Here is a 13954-nt window from a genome sequence, read left to right as displayed (position 1 = left end):
ATTCTCTCATAGCACATATTACAATTCTAATTTATTTTCCAGCTCTTGAATAGATGTAATTAAAGATTGGCTGTGAAGTTTTAGTTTGAAATGCCACTTTTTATAGTTATGAATGATGCTAAAAGTTGCAACTTTATATTCATAAATTTGTTCAGTTAACTGACTTGGAAGCAGAATCATGGCATCATTTGCAATATGACATTCCATCAAAGTACGACACATTTTCATAAGATAGTTCCATTTAAAGATATATTAAACTAGCCCCATATTGAACTACCTCCAGGTTGTTTAATTCATATATATGTGCAACTTTATTAACGAGAATATAAAACCAAAGATTAAGGATAGTACTTTATTGAACTACCTCCAGGTTGTTTAATTCATATATATGTGCAACTTTATTAACGAGAATATAAAACCAAAGATTAAGGATAGTACTTTGTTGACATGATTCGTTTAGTTAGTTGATTTTAGTAATGTGTGTTTGGCTCCAAAATCAGTATGGGTGTAAACTGTCTCTTTTGAGCGTGTGCGCAGGTGTGCCAGCACCGTGGGGTGCAGTCATCGGAGAATCCCTTGACTTGACTTCTTGATCAAACAATGTAGACGAGGAGAGCACCAACGTCGTCACAAGGTTCTTTTCTCTGCCTTCCGGAAAAGGACTTCTTGCCTTACGGGTAAGGGCTTTGGTTGTGATCTCTTCACGTCACCGAATTGATACTCAACGTTGTAGGTTGAGCAGAGCAATCACTGGGAAGTTTGGAGAAAGCACGGGTTTGCTAAAGCGTATCTTTAGCTTCGCTGGGTTGCGAGGGCGTTACCCTTACTTCGCTGGGTTGTAACTGGGTTGCGGGTAGGTTTGCTCCGGAGAGGTTTTGATAATATGTATGATTAGTTGATTGAAGAGTTGTGTCTAATTTGTCCTTGAAACCTGGTATTTATACCTAGGGTTTTGACTGGTCCTTGCCATAGAATGATTATTGATTGAAGTTTCCTATTCGATCTCCGTTACCTGACTCCAATAAGGACTCGTTTTCCTTATGGATCACGGAATGGGTGAAGCTATAACCCAAACCCAAGTAGGCTTATTTTTGGGCCGCAGGTATCGACCCGCTGTGCTAAATCCCCTAAGGGGTCTTGCCAAAAATACTTTTGGGCTCAAACATTGCCCCCCCCCAGGCCCCGAAATCAGGCCCGCAAGAAGTAACTGATTGAAGGGGACTTAAAACGACACGCATAATGACCGAAATGAGGCCATTAATGAAGGTCGCGTCCATTCGCTTTGCAAAATGTCTTTTCGTCGTATTGTTTCCCTCACAAAATCTCTTATTTAAATCGCACAGCCACTTCAGACTTGTCACATCAGAAACTCTTCCAGTCTCCTAAACCCATAAAACTCCTTGCTCCATACACCTCCTTACAGAAACCTAGAAATGGCTCCCCCAAAGAAAATGATCATCGATCAGGAAGAGGAACTTAACGAGAAAGCCGCCCACACTTGGGGAACCAGCGTAGGTGCCCGTTATTTCATCCATACCATTGTCCAAAGGCCTCTGCTTCTCAGACTCCCAAACAAACATGCCAGATTGGGCCCTTCACCGCGAGATTGCCTCCCAGGCGATGGGCTCGCTCTCTATGGCCTGCCCATCCGACAACTTGAAACAATTAGGAAACATCATTTGATTACTGTTGGGCAGCAGATGGTGCTGTGATCATTTGCTTCACTTCTGGTATGAACTCTCTACTTTTTCTTTCTGTTTGTGAGTGAATGTGTGATCTTGCTTTATTTGGAAAGTTATTATTGTAGCTGAGCTGAGTTCTAATTTATAATTAATATGGTTGATAGTGATTGTTTTATGAGGCAAGCAATAACATCATGTACATCTTGGCTCTTTTTCTCTTTCAGGTGGACGAGTATTCATGTACCAACGTTCCTAGTATATGGGCTGTTGGTGATGTCACAAACCGGGCTAACCTTACCCCTGTTGCTCTAATGGAGGGAACATGCTTTGCAGTATGTATTTTTCTTTGTAATGTTTGCATTAATGTATGCTGTGTAATTGTTTTTCCTTGAACATTTGGTTCCTAACAAGGAGATGGCTTCAAACTATTAATTTGTTTACTTTATGTTCCCTACAGAAAACAGTTTTTAGTGGGCAACCTAGCAAACCGGATTACAGAGATATACCTTGTGCAGTTTTTAGGTAATAGTTTTTTCTTTTAAAAAATTGTGTCCTTCTGTTTTTAAATGATAACTATTTTCTATGGTGGAGCCACAGTTAACAGTAAATTGTATGTCCAAGGGCTTTAGAATCATCATCGAAAAGTATTCTATGTTTACCGGTTCCTACAAGGTTAAGCTTAATGTTCATAATGCCAGCTGATATTATGTAACTTGGACTTATACTGCTTCTGTGTTCTGTACGTAGAGCATATACTATAGTACTCTCCATTTCCTTCCAGTTTGACCATCTTTTTGTTCAGAAAATCACATTATTTTAGGTTTCTTACGCAGGGCATTGCTATTGCTTTTGGCCTTCAAAATGTAAACTGCTTACACGATGGTTCACTTCTTCTTTAGATTGGATCATGCATTTGATGTGATACTTAGTTTGCATTGTTTGTTTGGCTAGTGTTAGCAACTAAAACAATTAGGAAACATCATTTGATTACTGTTGGGCAGCTGATGGTGCTGTGATGTTTTGCTTCACTTCTGGTATGAACTCTCTACTTTTTCTTTCTGTTTGTGAGTGAATGTGTGATCTTGCTTTATCTGGAAAGTTGTTATTGTAGCTCAGCTGAGTTCTAATTTACAATTAATATGGTTGAATTCGTTATCTGATTTACATTTTTCAACTTTCTCAGGGAAATGATATCCTGGAAATCAACCATCCCGAAAGTTCTTTCGGCACAAAGACCAGAGTGATATGAAATTTTAGTAAATTTAGATTCTGTATAAAATTTAAGAAAATCAAACAGAAACTGCCAACATCGCATGGGCAAGCTGCCTAGTTTTAGCTTAGGTTTAAATATTAGTGCATTTGTGTATCTGTATAATTATACCTCAAATATTATCTATCCAAGCTTGTATTTCAAATTTAATTATCATTTGAGACTTTGTTGGCTCTGTACTTATAGATTATCTTATTTGCATAATTAAGTAATTGAACAGAATTTCAATTGTATGCGTTTTGTTGAAAAAGAAAAGTTTTTATTTATTTATTAATAATTCATATTTTGCGACGGCATTGTTTTCCGTCGCAAAAATTCTGTTGCAGTAGGTGGCGTCGCTATTGACCTTTGCGATGGCGTAGTTGCCGTCGTCAAACTTGAAGCTACGGCGTAATTGCCGTCGCAAATAGCAATGGCGACGCCCTCAACGACAACGACAAAATTGCCGTCGCCTAGCCGTCTCTATTGGTCTTTTACGACGGCAATTTGACTTTCCATAACGGCATTGTGCCCCCTTGTGGCGGCTCAAGTTCACCTGCTCACTGCAACCTTGGCGCCTCACGTACACCAACTCGTAGAATTGCAGCACCTCCGCCATAGTTGGACCCTCGCAGCCAGACAAGAGCCCTAACGAGTTGAGCGCCATCAACAAACGCCACATATTGGGGCAAACCTGCCCAAAGGCGACGCCGAACTCACATAACAGGATCTGGAGGTTGGGGAGTAGCGGCCAGCTGACACCTTGGCGGAAACTGGCCTCATGCACTGCCGCATAACCCGCCGGCAAAATGGAAGTTTTTTCCTCGGCGGTCGGCCGACGCAGCTTCACCACTCCGGGCAGGCGGAAGACCTGCTTCATACGTTGGACGGCGGCCACAGTCATGGGCCCTCCTAGTTCATCCAAAATGGTACCGTTGCTAAAAACCCAAGCGGACTCTATTTCGCCACCACCAGTCTCTCCCTCGTCAGCTGAACTGCTAGCGGCGCTATTACTCGCTAACCTCTCCTCGCGCCTATTTTGAGCGGCGGTCTCCTCCCTCGCCCTAGAACTCTCTGGACGACCGGTACAACCCATGGCAACTTCCCAAGTGGCTCGATCTTTAGCAGTTCGAACAGTGAGGTTCCTGTAGGGGCAGATGGACGCAACGAATCAATAAACACCCTATCCGCCACGCTGAGCGGCACATCAGACTCGGAAGCCTCACTGCTCGAGATTTCTATGACGCTAGCCATCACAAACCCTAAAACCTAGGTAAGTTAGCTCCAAACCGATCTACACTAATCCCATAGCAGTTTTCAGTCAAGAACACCAATAACATTTACCCAGAAAATGCCAAAACAAGAACAAAATACATCCACACTCAAAACCCAGATCCGACCATCCAGCTAATAGATGAATCCCAAACTCGATCAAACACATACACCCGCCCCCCCCCCCTAAAAAACCCAGTCTAGACCCTCAAACACAACAGGGACTGCTACAACTCAATACAAATAGCAAACACAGAAACTGACAAACAAAAAACCCAATAAAACAGGGATAGGTTCAGAATACCAACCTCGAAGACGAAAATTGTAGTACGCTCGAGGACACTCGTCTTCGCTGCAGGAGGTCTTCGTCCTCCGGAGATCGACAACTTCACAGAATTGCAAAATCTTCTTCTCGGATAACAGAGGGTAGCTTGAAGACAACGATATCAGTTCAAAGTGCAGAGTGTTGAACCACTCGGTTTCCCTCTCTTTTATGTCAACATCAAACAAATCTCCACCGTCCGCTGAAAAACGACATCACACGACAACCGTACAGGTGGCCCACGATCGCACTTACTCTCCGGATTAACTGAGGCGTCGCCTCGGTTACAAAATCCATGATCACTCACATTAATGGCGAGGAGACAGGCATGCTGCAGAGACGTTATTCCACATGCTAGCCCAATACATGTTGGCCACGTATCGGGCACCGTCAGACGAAGTGTCTAGCCAAAGCAACAATCAAAAAGGCAGGTAAAAAATCGTGAAAAGCGAGACAGTCTCCGCTAAGAGTAACATCGCTAGCGGAACTTCTCCATTTTCATCTTGCAAGCGAGACAGTCTCCGCTAAGCGCAACACCGCTAGCGGAACTTCTCCATTTTCGTCTTACAAGCGAGACAGTCTCCTCTAAGCGCAACACCACTAGCGGAATTTCTCCTTTTCATCTTGCAAGCGAGACAGTCTCCGCTAAGCGCAACACCACTAGCGGAACTTCTCCCTTTTCATCTTGCAAGCGAGACAGTCTCCGCTAAGCGCAACGCCACTAGAGAAACTTCTCCCTTTTCATCTTGCAAGCGAGACAGTCTCCGCTAAGAGCAACGCCACTAGCGAAACTTCTCCCTTTTCATCTTGCAAGAGAGACAGTCTCCGCTAAGCGCAACACCGCTAGCGGAACTTCTCCCTTTTCATCTTCCAAGCGAGACAGTCTCCGCTAAGTGCAACACCGCTAGGGAACTTCTCCCTGTCGTCCATCATGCAGAATACTCTCCGCTGACCTCAACACCGCTCGTCGGGTTCACAAAGATCCCCGTGACGCTTCTAACAGCTCTCAATCGGCGGAGGGATGTCCGCCAACGGCACTTCCCAAGGCAAGACCTCACTCTGACAATGACCGCCACGCAGCGTTGCAGTCAAGCAATGTCACTCCGGGACAAGTAAGGGGACATGTCAACAGTTTTCGACAGCCCTGAAAAGGCACGTTGACCCTGATACTAGGATACCAAAGATTGGGCTCGCTACCCAACACCCTCTGCTCAGCGCAGCTTCCCCTCAACAAACAATGTACCAGCCAAAATGAAGGTCTATCTTAGCCGGGGAGTAGGGAACTCCCTGGGGGGCCTAGCAGGGGCCCACCCAAAGGGGTATAAAGCGTTTGTCAGTAAATCCATAGTTGACAATGCACTAACGCTAATTATGCTTTTGCAAGTCTAGCTGAAGTAACTCTTCAACCACTAGGCAACTCCCTAACCAAGATTGCCCTCCTTGACTGGGGACTTGGAGGACTTGTACTTACACGTACTTACATGAGCATTTGCCAAGCATAATTAGCTATAATAAGCCACGCTCATGCTATCGCCAGCGGTACTAATTCCCACCGGCGGGGTGACCTATGGAAACACAACCAAGCAGGCTACCGCCTGAGCCCCGGCTCACTCCCAGATAACCGCCGACGCGCCGCCACGTGCCTCATCAAGATGGCATCAGAAGCTCCAGAACTGGGAACTAAAGCACATCAGTCCCACATCGAAAACATGGAAGAGATCAACCTCCTTCCCATCTATAAAAGGTTTTCTTCTCTCTCCTCATTAATTACGCATTTACTACTCACCTATTATTACTCTATCAATATAAATACATTAACTAACTTAGGCATCGGAGAAGAGAAGACTGCCCAACGCGGTCTCCCTCTGACGCCCTTTGTATTTCACTTAACAGGTAGCGGAAGTCATCACATCATTTGAGTAGCGGTCCACCCATCGGACCAGCGTTAATAAACATTAGGCTACCGCCCAATCTTAAACATTAACTAAATGTAAATTACCTTTACCTTAAGATCAGTGAGTGTTGATATCTGCTTTTTGATTCGATCTTTCAATCTTCGAGGACTACCGCAAAAGAAGGAGAGAGAGTTACTCTCCTAAACATTTTGAACCTTAACTCTCCTAGTAGCCTTGGGAAAGTGTGTGTTGAATGTAAATCACCCAATATACTTACAAGTGGCTACCGCTAGAGTCAAAAGCCAATGACTCCCGCCGGCAACGCAAGCTCCAGTGCATCACAACTCCAAGTTCAGCCTCTGCATTTCTTTCCCTTCACGCACGCATCTCTTTTGATACCTGCTGTTTGTCGGCCCGTCAGCTTTAGCTACAACATCCAGCCTTGACCATCGAGCATATGATGATTGAAAAATATCAATCAATCCTTATAAGCATTGTGGTCTTCATCAGACTACTATCGGTCCTTGTTTACGGATCTTCGTTATCCAAGGAGCTCACTTTAGGTACCTTGAAAATTGATCAGGACACCTACCCACTTCATCTGGGCATCTAGCGAGCAAACTTACTACTGGATGTCTGCAGTGACGTTTCCAGTTCTAGTAGTGCAGAATCCTCTCTTAGGAGAACAAAGACATGAAGAAAGATAAGCTTATCTCATTTAAACACTTATGGATACAAACAAAACATGCCTCTGTTTTAAAACTTGAGCTATCATAAGTTGAAGATAGCATGACTCTTAGTTTGATGCCACCTCTCAATAGCCTGATACACTCGTCAATACATATATATGTTCTTGGACTTCTGCTATTAACATTAAGCATGTTTAATTCATGTCTATTGATCGCGTGTCCCAACTAAGTATAACATGATTCATATATATGCTACTATGATACCATAATAGTGCACTGAGCCCAGTGCATATATATGATTCATAATAGTGCAAGTCGATGCATACATACATACATATATATATATATACATATATATATATATATATATCCTATCCAGAGCGAGGCCTCGCTCTGAAATTAAAATGTGAGATTAGAGTTTAAGGTCACTTTTCGGTCGCATATCCACATCTCGACCGTTCAGTTTTTAGGTACTAATGTATAGATCATCTTTGCAAAATTTCAGCTAAATTGATGGTCGTTAAGGCATTGATAACTGCCTTAAAGCTAGTACGGTTCAGGTTTGACAGATTCAGTTCGTCCATTGGTTTAAGCGAGTTAGATACCTTAAAGATCATCAATTTGGCTGAAATTTTGCAGAGATGATCTATACATTAGTAGCTAAAAACTGAATGGTCGAGATGTGGATATGTAACCATAAACTCCAACCTCGCACTTTAATTTTAGAGCGAGGCTTCGCTCTAGATATGATATATATATATATATATAGGTCACAAATACGCTACTTTAATATTCAATATCATGTACAGCTCAATGCATATAACGCATGATCATCTTAGTCCATCTAATTGTATATTGGTAGCTTCCTTCCACCTAAAAGTGACAATATATGTATTCTCTTGTGTTTAACAGAGCATACCAATATGTCAAGCATCCTCACCGTGTCTCTATATTGAACAAATGATTAGTTCATTTACACACAAGCATGTATCGGTGAAATCAACTATCAAAACCAACTATTTAGATATCCAGCCAAGTCTTATATGAGCTGCTACATCACAGATATCACATAAACGCACACTGAATCTGTGCTGCTATGCCATTTATATGCAATATGCTCATCATTGATCAATAAGTTTGTCTCAAAAGCTTAGATGAACAGTCACCCTCTTCAAGGACTGGTATCTCACATGCATGCTCCTACGACCATATCTCATTATCCAATAGATATGCAAAGTTGACATGTTAAACTCCATAAAAAATTCTTCTCTAAATTTCATTGCCAATAAATTCATGTTAGAAGCATACAATAAAACATGTCATCAACTACTATATCGCTTATACACTTTGCTTAATATCTCATCAACGTACATCTGCAAGATACTAGTGTTGATTTTACATACTCATGTACTAATCACCTATTTTGTTTCAAGGAGACATAATCACCGATCACCTCTCCAATTAACGAAATCATCATCCTTCTACTAAGGTGCTTCGCCGGGGCAATGAAGTGTCATGCTTGGACAACTCCAACATGATTTGGGTACTTATATTGATTCCAACTCCAACCCACTCTAAAGCGGCATAGGATAAGTAAAATGCCAAATCTCAATACACGTTCTTGCAATTAGAGCCATTGTCACGCCTTTACATGCTTTTACTACTTTTAAGCATGCCCATAATATAGCACACGTGATATGTCTTTACATGCTTCCATGACTTTAAGCATGCCTACACTATGTATCAATGTTACTAGTACACCTACTATGCTAAACAAATATGTTATGCTTCAAATATCGATCTCAATGATCCCTAAGCATGTTCACAAAATACAAAATGTTATTAACAACTTCACTACAAGTACATGCTATACACATGCCATGCTTAAATTAATTTAATGTGACACTCACACAAGAAAACTATGCCATGCTTCATACTATCCACCGAGAGCTACTCCCAAATTTTATATGGACACCCATTACACTTGCCGGCCATTATCTATTGTGCATGTTACATGGCTATAAGATCCATATAATATTACTTGTTATGCTTATTTGTCATTGTTCATACAATTAGCAAGATTTATATGTACTCTATATTTAAATATTGGGCTAATTACTGTTTAGTACCCTGTGGTATGGGTCGAACATCAATTCAGTCTCTCAACTTTCAATTTCATCAAAAACACCCCCACACTATCATTTCTCGTCCAATAGGTCCATCCGTTATGATTCCGTCAATTTCAGCCGTTTAGCTGAAGACATGGCGTTCCAAGTCAGCACAAGTGGGGCCCACACGGAAGTGAAATTTCCAAATTGACCCTGGCCAACCAAATATGGAAAAATCCAAAATAAATTCCAAACTTTGAGGTTGGGGAGACTCTAACCTACACCAACATATATGCAAATAAAAACCCCAACCACCAGACCACTTGCATGGTATTGCAATATTACAAACACTTTGTCATCCTCCTTCTTCACCCACCTCTCTCCTCCTCTCCTCTTCTTCTTCCTCTGTGCCTTCCCAGTTCGTCACGATTCACGACCTCAAAGAATTGCAGCTTCGTCAGCTTCCTCTTGCAGGAGCCGGCAGCTTTTCTTGGCTTTCTGGGCCCCGGCGGGCTGGTGACTACTGCCGGGATTTTGGTGGCTTCCGATTTCGGGGTGCGGCAGCACTCGTCTTTGAGGACGGCATCGTTTGTGGCTTCTTGTTGTTGTGGTTGAGGTTTGGGGGTTTGGTTTTTGATGGAGGGGAGTGATCGCATGAGGGATGGAAGGTCTTGGCACAAGTCTAGACCAGTGGTGGCCATGGTGATATGTATGTATGGGTGTGTGTGTGTGGATTGTAGAAGAAATAAGATATGGATGGAGATGATGGACAGATCGATATATGATGGTGTGGAATATTATGGAGGTGTCGATAGTTATATATAATATGCGGTAAAGGGTCTAAATTCTCTCTATCTCAAGCTAATCTGGGCAACGTGTTAAAGAGTGGGAAGGCACAGAGGAAGAAGAAGAGGAGATGAGGAGAGAGGTGGGTGGAGAAGGAGGATGACAGAGTGTTTTTTTAAACTATTATACATATGTTATTTTTGTTTGTAATATTGCAATACCATGCAAGTGGTCTGGTGGTTGGGGTTTTCATTTGCATATATGTTGGTGTGGGTTCTAGTCTCCCCAACCTCAAAGTTTGGAATTTATTTTGGATTTTTCCATATTTGGTTGGCCAGGGTCAGTTTGGGAATTTCACTTCTGTGTGGGCCCCACCTGTACTGACTTGGAAAGCCACGTCATCAGCTAAACGGCTGAAATTAACGGAATCATAACCGATGGACCTATTGGACGATAAATGATAGTGTGGGGGTGTTTTTGATGAAATTGAAAGTTAAGGGACTGAATTGATGTTCGACCCATACCACAGGGTACTAAACAGTAATTAGCCCTTAAATATTTTTTGGCTAGCCCATTGGCTACCATACTTTGTCAAACTCTCCCCACGGAAAAAAGACCTAAAACGAGTCTCGACTCTCGACTCTACAAGTCTATGGTCCACGACCACAGCCAAGTGGTAAGGCAACACCTTATAATGACAATGACTGCTACCCGGCATTATAGTCAAGCATTTCTCCTATCAGAAAGAATAAAGGGATCGATTAACGCAACCCATGGCAGCCATTAGTCCAATAGTTAAGCCCCGACACTTGGGTTTCAAAGATTAGGTTCGCTACCTAACGATCACTGATAAAATGCAACTCCCCTCATCAAACAATTTTTCGACAATACGGACGTCTATAGCCAGGAGCGGTGGACTCCTTGGAGGCCCTAGCAGAGGCCCACCCGAAAGGGCATAAGCGTTCGCTCTAACAAAATTCTAGATGGACGACGCACTTGCACTAATTATGCTTGATATACGGCACAAAGCTACACTTTAATATCAACCCTGCAAGAAAAACCTCCTTGACTGGGGACTTCGGGGACTTGTACATACAGCCTAACATAATTAGCAACAATTATGCTCATGCCTCAAGGCATCACCTTCGAGCTACCCGTTGATGCCTTATGGCAACCCCGAACTTCACACTCTTACCTTCCTGGCATCCCAAGCTCTAATGCTCATGCCTTCTTGGCATCTACGAGCTTTCACGCTCTTGCCTTCCCAACAACCCCGAGCTAGGGGTCATCATGAGCCGGGCTAGGGACGGCCCTACCCTAAATTTTAGGGCTTAGGGTCGGGTCTGGTCAAAGTCAACAAAATTTAGGGCCGGGTAGGGTCGGGCCGAGGCTTAAATATGCTAACCCTTACCCGCCCGAAAGGCCTGAGCCACTAGGGCCGAAAGGGCCGGGTCAAGCCGGCCTTCCGAATAGGGCCGAAATGGGCCTTAATTTGTTTAACAAAAAGAAATATATTATTTTTATTTTTTATCTCAAAATGTAGCTCAATGTTTATATAGGTAATACAAGACTCAATATTTTTTGGTGATCATATTATATATATATATATATATATTGAAATTAACTTATAAGTTATAACATTTATAAATATTAGTTATGATGGTTATATTCAATTAACTATCTCTCTAAATCTCTCAAAATTAATTGTTGTTTAACAAAGGAAACAAAAATTAAAGAAAATAAAGCTTAAGAAATCAATTACAAAAAAGAGACAAGTTGTATGTTATAGACTAAAGAGAAACATATTTAAAAAATAGAAAAAATAGAAAATTATTAGGGTTTAATTGGGCGGGCTTAAAGGGCCGTGCCAGGCCGTAAGGTAGGGTCGGGCTTTATTTGCATGACCCTTACCCTACTCTATTTGAGAAAGGGTAGGGTCGGCCCGCCCTAATGTAAGGGCCGAGTCGGGCAGGCTTAGGGCCGAAGGCCTAAATGATGAGGCCTACCCCGATCTTCACGCTCTTGCCTTCCTAGCATCCCCGAGCTTTCACGCTCTTGCCTTCCCGGCAACTCCGAGCTTCACGCTCATGACTTCCCGGTATCCTTGAGCTTCAATGCTCTTGCCTTCCCAACACCCCTGAGCTTTCACGCTATTGCCTTCCCGACAACCCCGAGCTTTACAATCATGTCTCCTTGACATAATACACGTTAATGGAACATTGAATTCATCTACCATTTTTCGTTTGCAACAATCAAATTCTTTTCACTTCATATGCTCATTCGTCGTATGCTCACACAACCATGTGCATTCTCGAGCTTATAATCAATTGTACTCGGTGCCATTCACATATATACGTCATCGTGTATCATACGCCTCGTACATTCATACAAGCTAACGCATATCGATGCAACTCTCATACATTGCCCAATACGACAAGCATTCTACATGCATGTGCTTCTATCTTAGTTTTGCAGGTTAAAAAGTCCCTTCTTACTTACGGTGTTCTGGGACTTACAGGGGATGTGCGCCGCCCGAACGTTACTTATGCTTGATGACATCATGTTTTTAACTTCTGAACCAAAAAGCGATCCTCTTACTTGGGGACTTGTAGATACCTCCACTAGTATGGAGAAATAACTATGCCATCAAGCATGTGTAGTCAAAAGCGACCAAGAGCTCACTGGGAAGCCAATTTTCCTTCCTCACCAATATGTCTTCACAACAAGCTTTCTAGACTAAAGAGGGACTTTGTGTCCCACATTGAAAACCATGTAAAGGAAGGAGCCTCCCTTCCCTATAAAAGGAGACTCCTTCTCACTTATTCCACATCCTATTACATTCACATGTAATCCTCTTGGGACGCAAGGCCCAACACACATAGTTAAACATTTCAAGTGGAAGTAGTCCCTCACCTTAGCAGGTGGCGAACCACTATTCTTATTGTAAACACTTACTCTCTCTCTCTCTTTTTCTCTAACATTAACTAGACCCCTCAGTCACTAATGAACAAATTGCAGACTATTTAAATTTGAGAGAGCCACATGGCATCATCTGCTTCAGAGCTTAGGAAGCTTAGGTAAAAAAGAAGCTCCAGAGAGGATCCTCTCCCTACACTTTTACATTGATAGAACTAAACATGTCATTACACACATAAAAATATATAGTAATGTCCGCGCGTAGTGTGCCAGAACCAAACTCCTTTTTATTTATGACGGTAATGAGTTAATTTCAAACAAATTTTTTTTTCATTTTTGGACAAAAAAGTTGTCAGCTGTTGAACAAGATCGATCATATGTCTTGATAGGGGCTGTTACACGGACCACCAAGTTCGTTTTATATCTCTTAAGTCCCCAGAGAAAAGGTTCCTCAGAGATTCTTATGGATATAAACCCTCCTCCTTAAAAGGAGCAGGCAAGTCATCAATTGCAAAATTGAGTGGATTGGAGAATCATCAAAGAGAACAGCCATGTAGCAAGCTTTCAGAGTTTCAAGACTGGCTGCCATTAAGGTCAGCGCCCAGAAAAGGGTTTCTGTTTAGGGTTTCTATTTCTGTTTATGGTAGTAATTGAAAGCCACAATCTAGGAATCGATATAAGGTAAGTAATCTTATGTAATCTCATAAGCAATCTATGTAATCTACTAATTCAATTATAATCAATGTTTTGAAACACTAAGGCATACCCCGAGGCGTCTTCGGGAGAGACTCACCAGATCTAAGCCTCAAAGCATTAGGCGTAATCCTTAAAATAGAAAATATATATATATATATATATATATATATATATATAGAAAAAATTAAGGGTGCGGCTATTGCCACCCTATTATTTTTTTTTTTCACAATACTTGCTCATTACACCCTACATTTTAATTTTAATTATTAAAATTACTTATCTAACACATTTCTCTTTCCAAGAGTATCCTTATATGATATATCCAATTAGAAAATATTT

This window comes from Rosa chinensis, chromosome 4, assembly GCF_002994745.2.
Source record: "Rosa chinensis cultivar Old Blush chromosome 4, RchiOBHm-V2, whole genome shotgun sequence".
Classification (NCBI taxonomy): domain Eukaryota; kingdom Viridiplantae; phylum Streptophyta; class Magnoliopsida; order Rosales; family Rosaceae; genus Rosa; species Rosa chinensis.
Note: the sequence above shows the minus strand (reverse complement) of the source record.